This window comes from Trachemys scripta, chromosome 9, assembly GCF_013100865.1.
Source record: "Trachemys scripta elegans isolate TJP31775 chromosome 9, CAS_Tse_1.0, whole genome shotgun sequence".
In the NCBI taxonomy this organism is placed as follows: Eukaryota; Metazoa; Chordata; order Testudines; family Emydidae; genus Trachemys; species Trachemys scripta.
This window is the reverse complement of record NC_048306.1, coordinates 44420492-44431572: the sequence shown is the minus strand read 5'-3', so window position 1 is coordinate 44431572 and position 11081 is coordinate 44420492.

Sequence of the window (11081 nt, the reverse complement as noted above, 5' to 3'; positions counted from 1 at the left end):
ATCTGATGAGGTTCAACAAGGACAAGTACAGAGTCCTGCACTTAGGATGGAAGAATCCCATGCACTGCTATAGGCTGGGGACCGACTGGCTAAGCAGCAGTTCTGCAGAAAAGGACCCAGGGATTACAGTGGATGAGAAGCTGGATATGAGTCAGCAGTGTGCCCTTGTTGCCAAGAAGGCTAAGGGCATATTGGGCTGTATTAGTAGGAGCATTGCCAGCAGATTGAGGGAAGTGATTATTCCCTTCTATTCGGCACTGATTAGGCCACATCAGGAATATTGCATCCAGTTTTGGGCCCCCCACTACAGAAAGGATGTGGACAAATTGGAGAGTCCAGCAGAGGGCAATGAAAATGATCAGGGCGCTGGGGCACATGACTTACAAGGAGAGGCTGAGGGAACTGGGCTTGTTTAGTCCGCAGAAGAGCAGAGTGATTGGGGATTTGATAGCCTTCAACTATCTGAAAGGCGGTTCCAAAGAGGATGGAGCTAGACTGTTCTCAGTGGTGGCAGATGACAGAACAAGGAGTCATGGTCTCAAGTTGCAGTGGGGTAGGTTTAGGTTGGATATTAGGAAACACTGTTTCACTAGGAGGGTGGTGAAGCACTGGAATGGGTTACCTAGGGAGGTGGTGGAATCTCCATCCTTAGAGATTTTTTAAGGCTTGTCTTGACAAATCCCAGGCTGGGATGATTTAGTTGGTGTTGGTCCTGCTTTGAGCAGGGGGTTGGACTAGATGACCTCCTGAGGTCTCTTTCAACCCTAATCTTCTATGATTCTCCATTCCTGAAGTTTTCATAACTGAGTTCTATTGTACGGTACATGGGCTAGGGCTACACATGGCACCTAAATCATTCAGAGAGTTGCTAGTTCTCTAACTGCCCGAGTCGTGCAGCAGGGGCAAGACCTGTAGTTTCTAAAGTTTAAGACACCAGAAATCTTGGCCGAAGCCCTATCAGTCCAGAAGGACAGACAAGTTCTCCCACAAATCACTGGGAAGGGATCACAGCGGCTCAGCTCACTGCAGCCTTATGAGTGATTGGATGTGCCCCTGGAAATAGGAGCACTGCTCCTGGGTGAGCACAGCACCAGTGTGGACACAGCAACTCAGCTAAGGGAGAGCCAGCCTATCCCGGGCAATCAATCCCTCAGAGGCTCGGCCGCTGTTCTCAGCAGGGTTGATAGGGTGACCAGACAGCAAATGTGAAAAATCAGGACAGGGTGGGGGGTAATAGGAGCCTATATAAGAAAAAGACCCCAAAATCGGGACTGTCCCTATAAAATCAGGACATCTGGTCACCCTAAGGGCTGATCAGATGAAGGGGAACCGGAAGTGCTGACAGGCGTGATGCTGGTATCCCAGCTTGTCCAGGGCATCTGAGCTGAGATTCTCAGTCCAGGCTTTGTGTTCCAGGCCTTGCAATGTCCTTTCTGGTGGTTGTGGGATGTAGCATTTCGGTAGCCAAGCAGTAGGGGTTGGGAAGGTGCTGTCCATGAAGGGGTCCTCCTACATCTCGGGGAATGGGCTCAGCTCTTAACCCCTGCCTGCCAGAGCAGAAACGGGGCATGACCTCTTCTGTCTGGGGCTCCCTCCAGAGACCATGCTGCTTCTCTGCACTGCTTGCTGTAGCCCCCCTTCCCTACTCTGTGACCCCAGGAAAGGGCAGCAAGACCAGCTGGGGCGGGGCAGGGCACAGTGGGGCACATTCAACCTGGAGAGGGGGGCTCGTGCCCACACTGCTGTGGGTGGGGGAAGGCACCCAAGGGGCATCAGAGGGGCTAGGCTGATGTGCCCAGGGATGTGTGTGAGGGGATGAGGTTGCACCCTGTGGTCGCATGGCCCCTTAGGGCCTTGTGATGGGAATGGCTGCCCTCGCTTCCCCTGTAGCTAGCTGCCTCTTCTCCTGGGGTGTTTGCCCCTGCTGTCCCCATGGGCCTTTCCCTTGCAGGGGTCTGTCTGTGTGAGCAGTGAGGGGTTAGTGGGAGCTGAGGCCAGGCTGGCTGGGTGGATGACAGTGGGATGCACCATCCAGAGATGCTTCCCTTCAGAGCCTCCCCAATGGGGGGACTTGGGGATCAAGCAACTACTGCCCATGCTAGGGTGCCCAGACAGCAAGTGTGAAAAATCAGGACGGGGTGGGGGGTAATAGGAGCCTATATAAGAAAAATACCCCAAAATTGGGACTGTCCCTGTAAAATTGGGACATCTGGTCACCCTAGCCCATGCGCTGCCCCGAGTAGGGTGAGGGAGCCAGGTTGCAGCTATTGCTCAGTGACATGGCTAGAGAGAGGGTTTGTGCCCTGCATGTGCCCTCAGCTGCCTGAGGGGTGCCCCAAGGAGCAAGCTCCGTCCTCCTCTCCCCAGCCCACCCCTCTCCTCTCCTTTCCCTCTGCCTTAATGAAGTTCCCACCTGTGCATTGCTCAGTTCAGGAAAGGAATGGGTAGCTTGAGTCTGCTCTGAGCTCTGTGGGGCAGTGCACTGGGATGGAGCAGCTGAGCCGAGGCTACAGTTGCTATCAGACCCCTCTCCACTGCAAATCCCCTTCCCCTTCCTCCTGGCCAGGTAAGGAGAAAGTTCTTGGACCAGGAAGTGGCTGGGATCTGTCTGGAAGATAGCAGCCTCAGGGCTAGCCAGGGAAGTTGAATGCAGAGGCCACGTGGCTAGCCAGGAGCTGCAAAGAAGCTGGAGGCAGAAAAGATTCCCCAGGAACTGATTGCAGAGGTGTGTGCGGAACAGGCTGTGATGGCCGGACATCACTGCAGGGTGCAGGTCTGTGTGGGGCTTCTGGGGGAGCGGCAGCAGCTGGGCAGGGAGCCAGTGCAAGGGGCCCTGTAGGGGGCCAGGGTGGCTGCCCTCCGAACCTGAGGGTAAAGGGCCTTTCCCTCAGCCTGAGTGGGCGGGGCCAGCCCAAGCTTGCTCCACCCCCCGGAAGGGGAGGGGTGGAACAGGAAGTATAAAGGGCGGGGCCCTTAGCTCAGTTAGGGGAGCACCAGGGAGGGAGGCAGACACAGGCCGTGGGCTGCTCCCTTCAGAGCCTGCTGCCACACCAGGGGAGGCCCTGGACCTGTGGAAACCTCACCTGGAGAACGGACTGGGGCTGCCAGGACTGCCCGCTGCCGAGTACCCAGAGGAACTGGAGGAGTCGGAGGGGGAGCGGGAGCTGCCAGCAGCCGAGTACCCAGAGGAGCTGGAGGAGCCTGAGCCTGAGGGGGAGCCGGAGCTGCCAGCAGCGGAATACCCCGACGCACTCACGGGACCAGAGGGATTCGGGCGAGCAATCGGGTAGGAAGTAGCCCAGGGACAGAGCTGTACAGTGGTGAGTCTATGTAGCGGGACGACCCCGCTGACCCAGTGGTGGGACCCTCGTTCTGCCACTGTCAGGGCCCTGGGCTGGAGCGCAGTGGTGTAGGGTGGGCCTGCGCTCCCCTACCCGGCAGAGCCACGCCGGGACCTTTGCCGGCGCTCCCCCGCCTGAGGGGCGCGCTACTGACCTTTGCCGGCGCTCCCCCGCCTGAGGGGCGCGCTACTGACCTTTGCCGGCGGCCGCCCCGCCGCTAATTCCCCGCTGACGGAGGCGTGACCCAGGCCGGCCAGTGACCTCATAGCTCCCCACCGCCCCCTAGCGGGTAGGTGGGCCAACGCCGATCACAGGCCCCAAGGAGAGACACTAACTGAGCCTGGCCTGGAAACTTGCAAACGCCTGTTTACTGGTGCAGACCCTGGCTAGAGCGACCCCTCCAGGCAGTAGACCTGCCCCAGGGATCCCCCAGGAACCACGAGTGCTTACTCTGCACTGGAACTGGCTAAGCCTCTGTACCTAGGTTGTCTGGGACTACAGCTTTCCCCCTTCCTGCCAGCCCTAGGGAAATGCCCTTCCTTTAACCATGAACGGCTATTGGCCCCCGTCAGGGTTAGCGCCTACCAGCCCAGCTGCTGAAGCATTTACAGTGCTTGCCTTGAGCTGCAGTCCCGTGGGCGAGCCTGTGCACCCAAGGGGCTTGGGGTGCTGAGCAGCCCCCATAATTACAGCATTTCCCTGCCCAGCAGCTGCAGGAGCAGCCAGCTCCTAGGGACTAGCCACAGCCGTGGTGGGATGTTCCTGCCTGGCCCAACCACCTCGTCCTGGGGAAGATCCTGGAAAACCAAGTGATATTTGGGAGGGGAACAGGTAGAAAAGCCCAGTTGGAGCACTGAGAGCAGCCCTCTCACGGAGTCACCACTGGGAACAAGTTCCCCTTGTGCAGGGGGAAGCCTCCAGCATCCCTCTCATCTCCTCAGCACACTCTGTCGTCTGGCTGCCAGGCCAAGAAAGGCTGTGCCTGACTCTTGGGTGGGATAGAGTGCCATGACATGAAGGCATCTGCTATCACTGGGGACTGATCTTGTGGCTGTTTACTCTGGGAGCTCTGATCAATCCTAAGCAGCAGTGCTGAATAGCTCAGAAACCTCGGTTCTCTCTGCTGGCCTTGGGAGCGCCTGTCATTGCCTGTGGTTTGGGGGCGCTCCTGATCCCCTGTGATGCTGATGCAGAAGGTGCCCATCCCTCCCATGGCACTGCCTGCTGTCTGGGACTCCTTATCCCTTGTTCTGTGGCACCTCCAGCTAGCTTGTGGTGTTCTCTATCCTGTCATGGCACTGCCTGCTGGCTTAAGAGGCTCCTGGGGTCCCCACAATGCACCAGGCCAGCTTGCATAGCTCCCCATCCTCCACATGGCACTGCCTGCTGACTGGGAGAGTTCCCCATCTCCTGTATGGGGCATCTGCCAGGGGCCCCCTCCCTGTACAGCCTGTGTCCAAGGTATTAGTCCCTTTGTCTGCTCCTCCCTTCTTTTCTGCTGGGCTTAACTCCATGAGGTTTAAGCTACATGTGATCTCTACAACAACTGGCACTCCCCCCAAACAGCTCAAACCCACACATTTTTGACTAAAATATTTATTCTCTCTGGCATATACGCTTTCTCGCATGGCATGGATCTCCTATGCTTTCTCAGGATCTGGTGGGGGCCCATTCGGTGCGCTAATAGAAGAAGATCGTGAGAAAACTCTGGACAGAGCAGTAGGTACTTTCTTAAACAATGAAGACCGTTGTCTGGGAACACTGGAGTCTGAAACAGCAGCAGCTACTGTGGAGAAAACAGAGCAGTGGTATAGTACGTACCAGATTGGGGTGAGTACACTGTGCATTAGTAAGCTGTATTGGAAGTGACTGAGGGATTTCACTAATAAACTACAGGGCTGGATCCTCAGCTGTGGTCAACCACTGTAGAGTTCAGTGTGCATCTGCTGAAATACTGTGTGTGAAATGCTAGCTCAGGTAGGAAGGGTAGTGTCAGTGTGGCCTGGTGAGAGATGTCTGTAGAATTGTGACCTCCATTTGTATTATGTGCTGAATGCATGGAGATTTGCCCAAGCAGCTGATTGCATCGCAGACAGTCAGTGAAGATGCTTGACATCTTGTCACAGGACAATGGATGAGAAGCAATAAAAACGGTCTCGGGCCACTGGCTCTGATTGTCTCTCAGCTACTAACCCCACCCTGTGAAACAATAGGCTTTCTGCTTTGCGGCCCACAGAGTGGGTTGAGCATGCGTCAGGGAGGGAGGCTGGAGCATCCCAGGGAAGCACGTGGAAAAGAGAGAAGACACTCTATATAAGAGGGGGTGCTGCTGTGCGATGAATGAGGAGACCAACCATAAGGACTGACAGAAGTGAGAGGGCAGGACAGACGCTGGGCAGCCTGCAATGCTGAGGAGCCTTGGACGCACTGGAAGGGTGAGCCCAGACTGGGGTGGGAGCAGCTCAGGGCTTGGTTTATTTTTTGAGATCTGTAATTTACGCATGCTATTCAAGTCCCCGTGGCTAAGAAACTCCTTTGCTACACCTGTATTCCTTGCTTTCCTGTCACGCTGTCCCTGAGCACTTGCAGCATAAGTGGAACTCTGGGGGAGCACATGTGAGCGCCTGGGAGGTTGGCCTCAGAAAGGTGCAGACACTGATTTCAGGGTCTGGGGCAGTGAGGCGACAGTGCCCCATGTCCCAAGAAATGCATCAGATGAGAGGCTTGAGCCTGGCAGTGTGCCCTGAGCCCCAGAGCTAGGAACAGCAACCAAACTTGACCCAGAACCCACTGGCTTGGAAGCATGTGGGAGTCAGGAACTGGATCTGTTTGCAACAGACTGGTAACTGGCCAGAGGGGTACTGGACTACCTGGTAACAGCTGGTGTAGTGGGTAGGGCAGTGAATGGGGGACTCAGGAGGCCTGTGTTTAGATCCTGGCTCAGCCACAGGCTTCCTGGGTTACCCTGGGCAAGTCACTTAATCCACCCAGTGTCTCCGTTCCCCCTCTGTGTGGTAGAGAGAACTCTTTCCTACCTAACAGGAGCTCTGCAGATAAACTCTACTAAGGAGTGGGAGGTGCAGAGAGCGTGCAGTGAGAAGGACCATAGAAGTACTTCAATACCTGTTTTCTCTTGCAACGGGAAGTCTTTATGGCCAACATCTTCGTAGGGCGAGACAAACTGCACCGTGAGAAGAGTAAGAGAGTCAGTGTATAAGTCTGTTTTGGTCCTGCTCTCCAGGGTTATGCAGCTGCAGGATGAGTAACAGGCAGCTGTTAAAGGGGGTGGAGGCCTGTCATTCCATCCATGCTTCCTGAGGATGTCGTGAATGACTAAGACCTGGTCTACATGACACAGTTAGGTCAACAATTATGTCAGTGTCCAGTCTACAGCCTTGCTCCCGCCGATGTAAATGCCTTACTACACTGACATCATAACCACCTCCACGAGAGGTGTTGGGCTTATGTCGGTGTCGTTAGGGTGACACTGAAGGTTATTTACGTTGACTGTTGGCTGTCATTCTTGTCAATGCTGGAGCCATGAAATTGATAAGAAAGCCAGGCTGTCACCCCAGGGCAAGTGGGGGGCTCCACTCCAGCCCAATTGCCCCCCGGGTCCTGGCTCCCAGCCAGGCTGCCCCCCGGGTCCTGGAGGTGGGGAGCTGAGAGCTTGGGCTTTCAGCCCCTTACACTGCCCCTTTTAAGTCGGTGGAAGTGCTCCTTGTGAGAACGCACACCACCAATAGAAGGTGGGTAGCGTGGACATCAGCCAGCGTAGTAATTACTAATATAGATTGACTTAAGTTTCTAGTGTAGACATGCCCAAGGGTGAAGCGTGAGTCACTAACTGGAATTTCAGCCCCTTATGTCAAATGTAAAGATCTCTGTTTTGAAGTCAGACATGGATCCATCTCCGTTCTTCTCCCTCCCTGCTCCCAGTGCTGTCCCTTCTCCGCCAAACATTTCCTCTGCCCTTCCTTCCTGGCCACTCCTGTTGTGCGTGAACCCCTCCTGCAAACCTCATTGCCCTACTGCTGTTTGCCAACAGAGGGGCTTCCCCTTCCTGCTCTGCTGGCTCCTTCTTCAATGGCATCAGCACCCATTTCCTTATGTTGCAGTGAGGCAGGGGCTGCAGGGGTAGGAGCAGAAGTTATTGGCCAAATCCCACAATTCATGGACATGGTGTCTGACCTCTGACTTGTGCGCTTTGGCCCCAAACTCTGAGCAGCATTACCCATGTTACGAGAATTGACCCAAAGGGCTGACTGCTCAGAATGATCTAGGTGATGCTGAGCCTAACTTTTAGGTACCTGGAAAACCCACTGGGATTCACAAAGCCTGAGCTAGGCACCCTGGCTCCTATATAATGAATGGGGAGCCACAGGAACCTTAGAATGCGACTCACAAAGCCAGCATGCTGGGCAGGGTGGGGGGAGCTGGCTAAGCTAGCCAATGGGAGATGCTGACCAGAGGGGTATGTGCTAAGCCCTTCCCCTCACAGAGATAGGTGCCTTGCTCTGCTTGCAGTTCTCACGTGGTGGGGACCCTCTTTGTTGCAAGGGTCCCTCCTTCCCCTGTGCCAGCATAGGAGGAGGAACCCGGTGGCTGAGTACCCAGTTCACATTCCCCTCCACTTGAGGAGGCCAGAGGATTTAAAAAGGGCCTGCCTTCTCTCAGAGGGTGCACTAGGCTATGGATACTCTGGTGTGGGGCTGCCTCAATCTCTCCTGTTGAAGCTATTGTACTGTGGCTAAATAATGAAAGAGTGACTGGAGCAGAGGGACTGGATCCTGGGTCTCCCACTGCCTGGGTGAGCGCTCTGATCACCAGGCTACAGGGTCATTCTCATACTTGTGTGCGTGCTCTCTCATGCTCTCTCCACGGGTCATTTGGTCCAGAGAGGGAGGGAAGGATTCCCTATATCTGAATATCCCATAGCCCAGTAGCCAGAGCACTCACCTGGGTGGTAACAGGCCTGTTCAAACCCCTTAGATGGAAGGAGGGATTTGAATGGAGGTCTCCCACCTCCCAGGTGAGTTTCCTACCCACTGGGCTATAAATGATGAGGGAGCCCTCCACACCTCTCTAATTTGTGTAAGTTCGCCAGGGGGGCCCGATCCAGTAGGCAGCCTCTGAGCATGCCTACTGGATCAGCCCCTCAAGTGAGTCAGGCAGAGGAGCGCCTGTCCTTCCGTGTATGTGGATTGCACTGGGGCTTAGGTGGGACAGAGGCATCCAAACACCCACAGGGAGGCAGCAGTGAGCATGCCAGAGGCAGAAACATAAGAGCCTTGAGATCTTTTGCTGCCAAACCTTAGGGTACAGGGTTTAAGTGGGAATTGTGCCTCACAGTGGTCCCAAAACTGGGACTCAGGCACCTGACTCTGAGTATTCAGCCCAAAGTACAAGTGAGCAACAAAGGGCTGCATGAAATAAGATGAGTTTCAATGCTAAACCTACAAAACTAATAAACCTAAGCAGAGGATATCCAGTGCACAGATAACCATCACCGTCAGTAACTGTATCTAGAAAGCAGAGAGTCCAGGAGATCTCGAGTGTTGAGAGATAGCAAATTAAATAGAAGCTCCCAGTGTGACACCACTGCTAACAGAAGGACATGCTCTTCCCAGTGCTACACAAGCTGTGTCTCTCTCACAAATTTAGGGAGGGTAGAGAGCAGTTCTGGTCCCCACCATTTAGAAATGTTATAGAGAAACCAGAGAAAATACAAAGAAAGGCAACTAAAAGGATGCGAGGCTGGAAAAAAGAGAGGAGAGACTAAGGCTCCATTCCCGTACAAAGACTTCATAGAATGGACCATTATGATCATCTAACCCAGTCATTCTCAAACTGTGGGTTGGGACCCCAAAGTGGGTCATGACCCTCTTTTAATAGGGTCGCAAGGGCTGGCACTATACTTGCTGGGGTCCAGGACTGATGACACACAATTTCACCCTGTGATTCCTCCATTGAGCCCAATAGACTCTGGTTGAGCTAGTGTCTGTTTTAAAAAGCCATCCCACCTTGATTTAAATGTTCCATTCACTGCAGTCCCATGCAAGATGTTCCAACAGTTAATTACCATCACTGTAAAAATGTGCACCTCCTCATTTGTAGTGTGAATTTGTCTCATTTCAGCTTCAAGCCTTTGTTTCTTTCTCTGCCTTTGTTTGCTAGTGTAAGAACCCTTGGCTATCAGAAGTCTTCTCCCCAGGTAGGTATTTATAGACTATGATCGAGTCACCGTTTAACCTTCTCTTTGTTAAGCTAAAGAGATTGACCTTCTGTAGTCTCTCACTACAAGGCTTCAAGTCATTCTTACAGCTCTTGCTCAACTTTTTTACAGTTTGGCAACATCCTTTTTAGTGTGTGCACCAGTACTGGACTCAGTATCCAGTAGTACGCTCACTAATTCATATACAGCAGTAATAACATCCTTACTTCTATGCTGTACACAGCCAAGGACTACATCTGACTTATTAGCCACCGCATCTCACTGGGAGCTCCTAGTCTGTCAATTTCTACCTAAATGTCCTTTTCTGAGGCACTGCTTTCCACCCTGTAAGAGTGACCTACATTCTTGGTTCCTAGGTGTAGGACCTTGCATTTAGCTGGACTCAAACACATGTTTAAGTGAGCCCAGTTTTCTATGTGATCCACATTGCTCAGTAAAATGACCTGCTCTTACTTATTTACCACCCCACCAATTGTTGTGTGATATGCAAACTCTGCCAGCAATGATTTTATGTTTTTTTCCCCCAGATCATTAGCTTAGGGCCAAGAACAGATCCTTGCAGGAGACCACTTGAAAACACCCCCATTGGATGATGATTCCCCATTTACAATTACTTTCTGCATAATTCATAACTTTATGCACATGTATAAGTCTGTGATCGGGGCTTATGAGAAATAAATGTATCACAGGCTATAAATATCCATTCAAGGGAACAATATACATGAAGGAAGAGAATTAATCCACCTCAGAAGATGGATGGGGAGGGGAGTGAAGGAAATGTTTACATTAGAGAGTAGGAAAAAGTGCCTAATCCTGCTTCTATTGAAGCCAATGGAAAAATACCCATTGACTCAAGAGAGAGACAGGTTGGGGATCAAAGATTTTAACAGATGGAACAAATGGACCGTGGAATAAACTCCACTGTAGATCAGATGGAGGCAATATCACTACAGATTACAGAATAGGTTACAGGAAACTGTTAGTGGGAATGGAGCGGTGAAGAGATCTGCAAAATGCAAGGAGGTGGAACTCTGGAGAAGCCCGATCCCACTCTCTGGGATGTTGTTATTGGCTGTTTTAGAACTTATTTACCTCAAAAATCTCTGAAGTGTCCTCTGTGTCCCGAGCTTGGTGCATGTTAACATACATTCCTGTAAGACATACATAGTTTGCTCAACCATGGCTAATTTCCACTTTCAGTGTCGTCTAACATTACTATAGCGCAGTGTCTTGCAACGTTTGTGTCTTAATCTGCATGTAAAAATAGTGGGTACTATCTTTTATCTTTAGGAGCTGTGTTTATACACTGGTGTGTTTTTGTTACTTTTGGGGCATGTCTGGACACACATGCTACCTCCGACGTAATCCAAAAAAGCCCAGAGGCCCTGAAGGCTGCTGTATCAGTGATTTTGCCCAACGTCATTAACTTTCACTCTCATAATACTTTCTCTTCACTGCCCTCTTGACTGATCCCTTACCAAGCTGTCAATAAGAGATTTGCAGTG